The sequence below is a fragment of the Teleopsis dalmanni genome, chromosome 1, assembly GCF_002237135.1.
Source record: "Teleopsis dalmanni isolate 2A chromosome 1, ASM223713v2, whole genome shotgun sequence".
Classification (NCBI taxonomy): domain Eukaryota; kingdom Metazoa; phylum Arthropoda; class Insecta; order Diptera; family Diopsidae; genus Teleopsis; species Teleopsis dalmanni.
The window spans coordinates 5,749,678-5,760,931 of NC_051846.1; positions in this window are offsets into that span (position 1 = coordinate 5,749,678).

An 11,254-nucleotide genomic window follows, 5' to 3' on the forward strand; every position below is an offset into this window, starting at 1 on the left:
CTCTAACATCAGTTTGCAGAGGGCAACAAACTCCCAATTGGCGACAAATTTATTGGATAATTCGAAATAATTTAAAGATAGTTTTGATTAATATGAAAAAATGTCTAATTACACTTTAAAACTATTTTACAAGAATATGCCGGCAGAGCGACTACAACTTAGAAAAACAAACGTAGCATAAGGGTGTTGAAGTAAATGAATAAAAAACCAGAGTACTTTGTCTGGATCACGTGAGAAGTTCTTCCCAATCCAGAACAGTTTTAATTAACTAGCACGGTCTCGTTTAAAGTCAACTACTTAACTATTTTTATAGCATATATGTTTGAACGGTGGTGTAGGTCAGAACACTTGGAGCCAATATGCTTCTAACTAGATAATATCAACTAACAATAGGTGTGGGTGGGAAGCCTTATTGAATGTGTACATTTATTTATTTACATAGAAAGACTATTATATAAATGTATCTCCAATTGTGTTTTAAGTGGAAATTATACTAATTATAAGGAATCTTTTGCGCAGAAGACCCAAATAATCAATAAGTAGAACACTTAATTCTAGAATCTAATTAATATTCATATTACTTACGCTAAAAAAAGCTAATGTGAACAAAAAGACCAGAACGTGCTGCACTTTTCACCTCCCCTATCCCAAAACAACCATAAATTCTTACCATAGTTAAGTCATTTATGTTTCATAAAAAACGCTAAATAAAGTCAATTTTTTTTTCATTAATTATATATGCAATCATAACAAAAACGCTAAACATCATTGAAACATCTTAATGAAGTTGATGTGTTGCGCATACGTCATGTTGACCTCATTACAAATCGTCGCTGTTAACATAACGCAAATAACACAATACAATGATACAACAAATCCACAATGCCAACAACAACAATAGTAGTGCTGACAACAACAAAAGCAGCAATAAGTGTTATAACACACTTGAGCAAAAGATTAAGCCAACAACGTTAAAACCGCAACATTTTACCATTTCCGCTCTTTTTTTGTTCGTTGCCATTTGTGCGCTCTTAGGAAACAAATTACAATGGAATAAAAACCAGCAACAACAACAACAACAACAACGAAAATATTGCAAGATTACACGCACAACTGACAAATACCACACAGCACTATACAGCACAGCACAGCGTGAGGCAAAGTGGTGAGTGTAGACTCTTTCTTTTTAACAGCACAGCATAAAAAGCTTCATTTGCCTTGCCAACTGCGCTGCGTTGTGTTTTTCTCTTACTTTCTCACCTTTCGTTATTCATTGTTTTTCAGTTTTAACAGTTTTTTTGTTTTGATTTTGTTTTGTTTGTGTAAATTTTTATTGCGACTTTTGCCGAATTCAAGCTCAAGTTCACAGAGTAGCCAACCAGTTTAGCCAGCCAGCGACGACAGCGGCTACTGCTCCAAGCCAAAACGTAACGTAACGTAATCGTAAACGATTGCTTAAACCAACACAACAACAACAACAATAAAAAGAAAAAGAAAAAGAAAACTACTGCACAGCAATATTTGGCTTTGCTTCTTACATTCAAGTTAGTTCACATGTACATTTTTTTGTCTTTTACATCGTTTGGCACTGTTGATGTTGTTGTTGTTGTCGCTGTAACGCAACTTCAGAATAATTTTATTTGCTGACTTTTCATTTGTATTATGTTTTTTTGGTTGTGTTTTGTTTTTATTTGTGCAGTTGTTTTTGTATTTGCTTTGTTATTGTCGGTGTTATAAACACCTTTTTTCATTTTTAATGATTGACTGCATAATTTGTTTTTGTCATAATTACGTTCGCTAGTTATTGTTGCTGCTGCTGCTGTTGTTGTTGTTGTTAAAGTAGTTTTTATTGACGCTGCTGCTGCTTGTGTTACATTTGTTCACTGCGCGCTATAACGAAGCGACGCTGTTAACAAATCAAATTATATCACATTTATGACGCATCAACCGGAAAAAGTGTTTAATGCGCGTTAAAATGTTGCTAAAATGAGTGATTATTCGCTGTTATGCTTGACGTGCGTGAGCGTATGACGACAGGCATGGTTCCTATATTTCTGTGAATATGAGCGTTTTTAAGGAACGGAGGAATATGGGAAAATCTTTATGAAAAATATCGAACTAATGATGAAATACAATATATTCGAAAAATTCAATTTTCTATTGTGGAAAGGAAATTGATTGAATGAGTCAATATTAGGTATGAGTGTTATTTTCTACAATCTTGCGAATATATTTCAGGAAAAAATTTAAAAAAATGTGAATTCAAAAAACATGTTCAATCAGTATTTAAGAAAAGCAAATTTTTTTTTATTCTGTTAAAGTCAAACAGCGCAAAATACCTGGGTATACACTTAGATAGACCCCCGATAGATGCAAAACACGGATTTTTAACAAAAGAAAATCCCTTGAGATACAATACCGAAAAATGTTTTGGCTACTGCATAAAAAATCTTTAGTGTTCCTAAAAAATAAACTTATTTTATAGAAAAGTATGCTAAAACCAGTATGGACCTATGGCATTCAACTATAGGGAACAGAAATTCTTCAAAGATTGCAGTCCAAAACTCTACGAGGAATGGTAAACGCTCCATGGTATGTAAGTAACATTCAAATCCATTAGGATCTTAGGATAATCCCGGTAAAAGACGAAGTAAAAAAGGTAGCTAGAAAATATCATGAACGAAACTAAATTTATCCCAACAGTCTTGCTTCGAATTTGATTTCCCTCTCTAGAATTTTTACGAGACTGAAAAGGAATATGTTAAGTCGCCGGTTCAGATATTATAATCATATCTTAATTTAAAAAGAAAAGAGTAGCTCTCCACAGGGAGAACTACCAAGATTGTAAATTATCCTGACTTAAGTATTATTTATAAAAAAATTGTAAAATGGCACAGTATTATATGACAAATTATATATGGAATTTGAATTGAACATAAAAAAAAAAACAAAAATTCTGTTAAAATTGTGCAATTTTAAATAGAATAAAATAAAATACAACAAACAATTAAGTAATAAATAAATATCAAACCAATATCTCTATTAAGTATATTCACATCATTAATCGTTTTATCAAAATGTCATAGTGGGGTTCCTATCCAAAATAAGAGTATCTGCATCCAAAATTCCAACAATCAACTAGTTTGTTTTAAGATTCCTCCTTAAAATCACAACAGTTTCACTTCATAGGGCCCAAATGAGCACATTTCTCATAAAATAGACTGCCTTGCCATCTATCTATATATCTTCATATTACAAACGACTTAAGGTTCTACTTTAAGCTTAGTTTTAACTCAAACATAAGTCTACCTATTCTGATTAGGACTTTAAACTAAAAGAGTTTTAAACTATGTATATTTTAATTTTTATACAATAAAAATTACATTTTATTTCAATATCAGTCGTTTCTATACTCCCATTCCTGAAGCTTATATAGAGAGAGCTGTCATTTAATATATTAAAATAGGAACATGAAATTCACTTACATTTAAAAATATTTCTTAATTTATAGTAAATATGAAAATATGATATTTAATACTCTTTTATAACACAAATATGCTCTGCTCAATCATTTAGAAACAGACAGACAGACATTCCATTGACTAATATTGTTTTAAAATAATGCCAGTCGAACCAGTCCTAAATACAACAAGATGTATAATAACCAGGGCTTCGAACCGAAATTTTTTCCGTTCCGATTTTCATTCCGGTTTAAAACAAAAAAAAATATATCGATTCGGTTTCAGTTTTCGCTCCGGCAAAAATATCGGTTTTCTCGATTTTTGGTTCGGTTCCCCTTCAAAGTCCTGATAACAACAAATCCTGATACAAACAGAAACCAGTTTATATAAATTTTATAATTAATTTTGAATAAGTTTTAAATTCAAATTCTTCAAATTTTAAAACTTCAAAATTTATCGAAATAAAAGAAATTTATATAGAGCTATGAAGGCATCTAATAAACAATAAGATCGTACCGATCTCACTGAGAAGCGCTGCAGAGATAGTATAAAGCACAATAAAGATAAAAATGACTTCGAATCTATTTTCTTACAGTCCAGCATTTCAGTAGTTATAGCGATGAGTCGTAGAAATATCAGACTAATAAGTCAGTATTAATTACAAAAGCATGTTAGTAAATTGAATATTATTAATTTATTAAAAAAAATATTTTCTGAGGTTAATTAATAACAATAAAAAAGTAAAATTTTTTCAAAAAAATTATTTTTGAATATAATTTATGTTGAAGAAAAGTCAAATTTTTTATTTAATTAAATTTTTAATAAAAAAATTACTATTATTTTATTTCATTAATTAGAATACAGCACTCTTTATAAAATTACTCATTTGGTTCATTATTGTTTATATAATCGTGTCATGTCACATTATTAGTCAGAGTCACGTTTTAAAAGTCATTAATATTAATACCTCAGTGGACATTGACCTTATTGGGCGTAATAGTAATAATTATAAACTATAAATACTGGGTAAATCAACTGAAAAAAATGGTATAGGAAGTGTCCAAAAAAATATTATTGGTTAGTCCCAAAAAATAGACTTGTCAGAAAATCGGCCATATTTCAGAAATAGTTTATTTGAATAACTAAAATAAAATATTAGTTTTTAAAAATCATAGTACCACACAATTAAATTGTTTGAGAACTCATATTTTGACAGAAAATTGCATTTATCTCAAGATTCTTCTTACATTTTTTCTATATCAATAGTTAATCAACTTGCATATATATTTTACAAAAGTGTGTTCTATCTACCGTGGACCATTTTGCTGCCATCCCCATTCAGCTTTCCTCAACAAAAATATAACCCTATATTCCTTACTCATTTTTTTCCTTTTTTAACAAAATCTTATAAATTTATTTCTAATTCATAAGATCTAACATATTTCTATTGTATTTTGAATATCGTAAATGATCAGTTCTAACAGAAAATAATTAGAGTTAACATTCCTTTAGAGCTGATAACGATTTTTGACGAGTTTTGTCAACTAGTGAATATGTCATGAATTCGTTATCTATGTATACATGTCATGATAAATTCGTTGGTAGCTCACAAATATACAAATTAGTTATTAGGCATCAAATACTTCATCAAATTAATAGTTGATGAGTTCCTCAAGTAGTGAATACTTGATGAACTTGTCATCTGATTAATAGCTGTGAAATTCGTGAACTAGTTGAAAGGTTAAGAATTTACCAGATAATAGCTTACAACTATCAATTTCCTCAGCAAATTTATAGTTAATGAATTGAACTAGTTGATAGTTGAAACCTGACGAGTATTTCAATTGATTAAAAGCTAATCATTTTGCTAAGCAACACTAGTTTGTTATTTAGTTGAGAGCTGCCTTTGTTTGTCGCTTGTGTTACAACAGATTTGACCACCATTTAGTTAACGGCAAATATATTGGTTAGGCATTCTTGTCAAATTCATGAACCCGATATAAGCTAAAAGGTATATCGTCTATTGAAAACAAATATATTTGCCATAGACATTAGATTACCAGAATCGAAAGATATTGTCGTCCAGGCGATTACTGAACGAAGTTCTTTCGTACTCTTGCTGTTGGTAAAGTGATAAATACCGTGGTCAACAACTCAACAACTTTACAAGTTTACAAACTCGACGTAAGTGGACAATATCCCTGTCGACTGGAAACTAATGTACACATCATCTTCTTACTAGAAGTGCATAAGTACAGCATTAAAATACTCTTCATTTAATTAAATTATTTCTATATTTATTGAAACAAATGATTCCAATCATTTTCATCGCTTTAAAAAATATTAATATGTCTTATGATCATCTAGTTGATGTGAGTCTAGTTCAGCAATTAGTTGAATTGGAAATCCCGAGTTTGTCATAAAGTAGCTTACAGCAAATTAAGTTTTGGTTTAGTGTATGTATAGCTGACCATTCGTCAAATGGTTGGCATCGAAAAATCAACACTTAGTCGAGTGCTAGCCACTTCGTTTACTAGTTATTTCCATAAGAATTCTCTAACTAATTGGGCATCATTGAAACTTGTTAACTAGTTAGTAGGCAATTTTAACCAATTTTGTCATAGAGATAATAAGTTATTTCGTCAACTAATTGTCACCAAATGAATTTGTTAACTTATGGTTAACTAATTTCATTATATAAGTAATTAGTTATTTCATTAACTAGTTGTTACCAAATGAATATGTTAGCTTATGGGTCACTAATTTTATCACACAGGCAACTAGTTATTTCGCCAACTAGTTGTTACCAAATAAAATTGATAATGGTAAGGTGGCTAGAGGCCCTAGCTCCACCAGAAGAGAAGGACAGCATTAAGTGAGTAAGGTTACTAGTTATTTTGTCAACTAGTTGTTATCAAATGAAATTGATAATGGTAGGTGACTAGAGGCCCTATGCTCCACCAGGAGAGAAGGACAGCAGTAATTGAGCAAGGTAACTAGTTATGTCAACTAGTTGTTACCAAACATGTTCTTCAACTAGTTGGAAGCTAATGAAATCAAAATTGTAAAACCACCCATTTTTGATGTAGCCACACCAATTGAAAGAACGTCAGTACTAATCATAACGATAAATAAAAATATTTAAATTAAAATTAAAAGAAACTTTTTAGCAATTAAAACAATTGAGTTTTATCCTTCATTTCAAAATTTGTATCTAAACCTTTATTGTTTCTGCATTTGAAGTACAATTTTTAATTTTATTTATTCATATGAACTTAACAAAACAAAAACAACTAAGTAGTTCCATATCAACATTGCATTTTAAAATACTTAATTAATTAACTAATTAATTAATTAGTTAATATATTAATTAATTGGTTTTTTGTAATAATTTTCACTAATAACAAATACAAAAAATGAACTAAATTCGCTAAGATACCAAAACGGCATAATTCACATTTTTCTTGCTCTACTGCAAAAAGCAAAGCTACAAAATTACACTAATTCAAATAAACAAAAAAACATACATATATATGTTTATATATGTATATATATATAATAATAAATTAGTAATTAATAACAATGGAATAAAATTTGAATTAAAAAATTCGCTCAAATCAAGCATAAAACGCTTCTGAGCTGCATCGCGAGCGCATCATTCAGCCTAGGCCCTAGGTACATTTGAGTGTTTCTGTTATATATATTAATTACTATATATCATATATCATATATCTTTAATGCCATTAATATTAGTATTTTAGTTTATGCCTCGTATTTATATATTCTTGTGTTGTTGTATTTTTAATTTAATTTTTTGTTTTTTTTTTTTTGTGATTTCGTTATACTCACTAATTTTTCTAATTAATTTTAATTTTATTTTTTAATTTTTAGCGTTTAGCTTGCACTTATGCACTAAATAATAATATTAATAATAAATTAATTTATGTTTATGTTTTTTTTTTGTTATGTATTCGTAACTCACTTAAATGTGTATAAAAAGTTTTATATATAATATATATAAATTTCTCATACAAGTATAATAATCCGTTCTCCTTAGCATTTCGCAAAAACTTCAAAATGTAAATAAAGGCTCTCAAATATTATGTGTGTATTTTTTTTAAATTAATTTATAACTTCTTATTAAAATCTTATTTGCAATTATTTTAGTTTTTCATTTTTAATTGTTTTTTACTTAATTATTAATTTTATAATTTCAGTTTTACTTACGCATTGCAGTGCAATTTTTATACTCTCTACATAGCCTTTGGGTTCGTATTTCATAAATTATTTATTATCATTTATTTGTTTTTTATTTTTTATTTCTATTTGCTTTTTTTTTGTTTTTTGTTGAAACAACTAACAAAACTAAAATTTATTTATTTTTTTTTTTAATTTTACAATTTATTTTAAATTCAACAACTTTTGACTATGTATATTTTTATTTTCTTACATCTGATCATAATTATGATAATAGTATAATTGTAAATGTATATAATATAATGTGTATATAACTAATTATGCGCACTACACAACATTTTCAATATATAATAATTTTGTTTTTATTATTTGGTTTTTAAAAAAATTAAATTTTATTTTATTTTATTTTGTTTATTTCTAGGAAATTAAGTCATTTTTACTTTTTTACTACAGTAATTTATGTTTAATTTTAATTTTAGTTTTTTATTAATTTTCCTACTTTAAATAATATTAATTAAATTTTTATTTTATTTTTGGTTACTACAAAAAGTCACAAATAAAATAAAATTTTATTTTATTTATTTTATTTATCTATGCAAATATATTAATATATTTAATCCTATTTTTTTTTTCTATTTGCATATAAATATTTAATAAGTTCTATTAAAATGTTTATTTTCAGTTTAACGTTGTAATCTAAAGTCTACATTTTGCTATATGGAACTTATATTTTTCTCTATAAATTGAAAATTATCGTTATTTCTTTCTAATTCATATTAGATATAAAAAAATATACATTTTATTTATAAAAACAAATAAAATATATAGGAATATAAATTATTATATCATTATGGTTTTTATAACGAAAAAAAAGCAAATAAAAATAAATGATAGTTGCAAAAAAAAAAATAAAAAATGAAAATAAATTATGGTTTTAAATATTATTAATTTTTGTCATTATAAATCATATGCAAATAAAAAATAATGTTTTCAGTTTTTTATAAATTTCGACCCTTTTTATTCAAAAATAGATTTTTTTCTTATTGAACTTTAAATAATTTAAAAAATATAAATTTATATTTATAAATATAAATTTATAAATATAAATTTTTATACTGAATTATAATAATTATAACAATGAAGCCAAATAAGATATTTGTATAAAAAATGAAATTTATATAAATATTTAAATGTATAATATGGAAGTATAATGTAAATGATCTGTGGAAATTGAAATCTAATACTTTTAATTTTTACTGCCCATATATCAGTATTAGAACTTATTATTTATTATTTATTAAAAAGTATTTATTAAAAAGTATTTAAAGTTGCAATAAAAATAAATTATATTATAATAATAATAATATATTTTAATTATTATATAATAATTTATAATAATAATAAAATTAATAGTAATAATAAAATTAATAATAATAATAAAATTAATAATAATGATAAAATTAAAAATAATAATATAATTAATAATAATAATAAAATTTATAATAAGAATAAAATTGATAATAATAATAAAATTAATAATAATAATACAATAATAATAATAATAAAATTAATAATAATAATAATAATAATAATAATAATAATAATAATAATAATAATAATAATAATTAAAGTTGTTCTAATTTATGTAGCAGTTGCATATTGATTTGATTTTTCAAACTAAAAAAATTGTTGTTCAATTAATTAACAATAATAATAATAAATTCTCTATTTTAATAAATAAAAAAATATTAAATATAATGATTTTAATAGGCCGTTTCAAAATAAAAACACAGTAGCCTGATTTTTAAAAAATTAATTTAATTTTAATTTTTGAAGATGATTAAGTAATAAAATATTATTACTTATATTATTATAATAAATAATATAAAAGATTAAAAAATAAATATATTTAATTTGTAAAAATAAGTTAGTTAAATTAATATATAATAATATGATAACATTATATAATAACAACATGTTCTAAATTAAAAGATATAAATTTTCGGAAGCAATTAAAACAAATTTATAGGATCATTATTCTAATTATAACAAAACTTTATCCCAATGAATATATTTAAATAAATATTTATTTATCATTCTACCATCAATCACTCATATGAAGTCTTATTTTGAATTTGACTATATTCTCTTTAAACACATTACGCTTTCAATGAAATTTTTTTATTACAAAATAAATAGAAAAATAATAAGAAATTATTAATATTAAATTATCGTATATAGAATATTATTTAAACTGAAGTATTGTTTAGTATTTACTAAAACAACATTTTTTCGTAAGCTAAAGGCCATCGTGTTTTCCTCTTCTCACAGCAAACAAATCATTTAATCACGAGAAAGAGGCATTGTTTTTTTTTCAGTTTAGATGCGATAATTTCACTTTTACTTAAACCCTACAGTGTCTGAGCACAACGAGCTATCCGACTCACCCTGACTGTTAAGTAAAACCTAACAGCATTTTAAGTAATTTGTCACCATATATCTGATATTTACTTTTACACTTTCTTTCCATTGGAGACAATAATTGAAAGTGATGCAAAAAATAGTTAGTATATTAGCAAACATTTCTGATAGGTCATAGTGATCTATTAACCCCTCCAATATTAACACTAATGTTCTATTAGATCACAATATAGCATTTATTATTTCAGCCTAAAAGTATGCTAAGCTCGGGAAAATAAGTAAAATTGTCTCTAGTATTGCTCTATATGACTTGTCAATAGATTATTGCATTTTTAAAATATTTAGAGCATAAATTTATATATATATGGGCGGACACTGTGAAGTTATAGCTCTTCTACATCTTGACTTAATTTCCTTTGGATAAAAATGATTTATTTTTCATGTTCCACCTATTGTCTCTTTTAATTTATAAAGGTGCGCTGACTTAGAATTAAATTACGGGGTCAAGACGGGGTTGATATATTGCTGTGGTTTATAAGACATGCATTTATATATACAAATATACATACAATATATGTATGTATATATAAATATATATATAGTAGTATGAGGAACCTTATCTGTAGCAGTAATATATCAGTCGTCTATAATACGCCCACAATCTTAATTGACCAACTAAGTGATAAATTGTATAGATAATGAAAACATTCTTAATGTATAGATATTGAGATATCTTTTAAATAAATATAATTATTATTTTAAAGAACGAAAGCCATAGGGCTAACCAGCCGGTTTGGCATAAATAGAATAATCTATAAGCATGAAAACGCTTAACAAAACGCAAAAAATGCTGCTTAAGTTCCTAATAATCCTTAAAGATAATCTTTGAATATGCATACTCTGTGCCAGCTAACAGCACTGAAAATCACTATAGAACATCTCTGAATAAACATGTAATGCAACTGATGATTGTTCTTTTCTCATATTGTTGAAATGAATAACGTATTCTTTGCATACTTTTAGGTTGTACTGAAATCTAAAATCCCATGTGTATAAATGCTCCTAAAAAATAAACCAAAAATTTTTAATGAATATTTATAAAATAAAAAATTACAGTTAAACTTAAAGAAATTTCAAATGATGTCATACAAATTATTAGAAACAATTATTTAAGA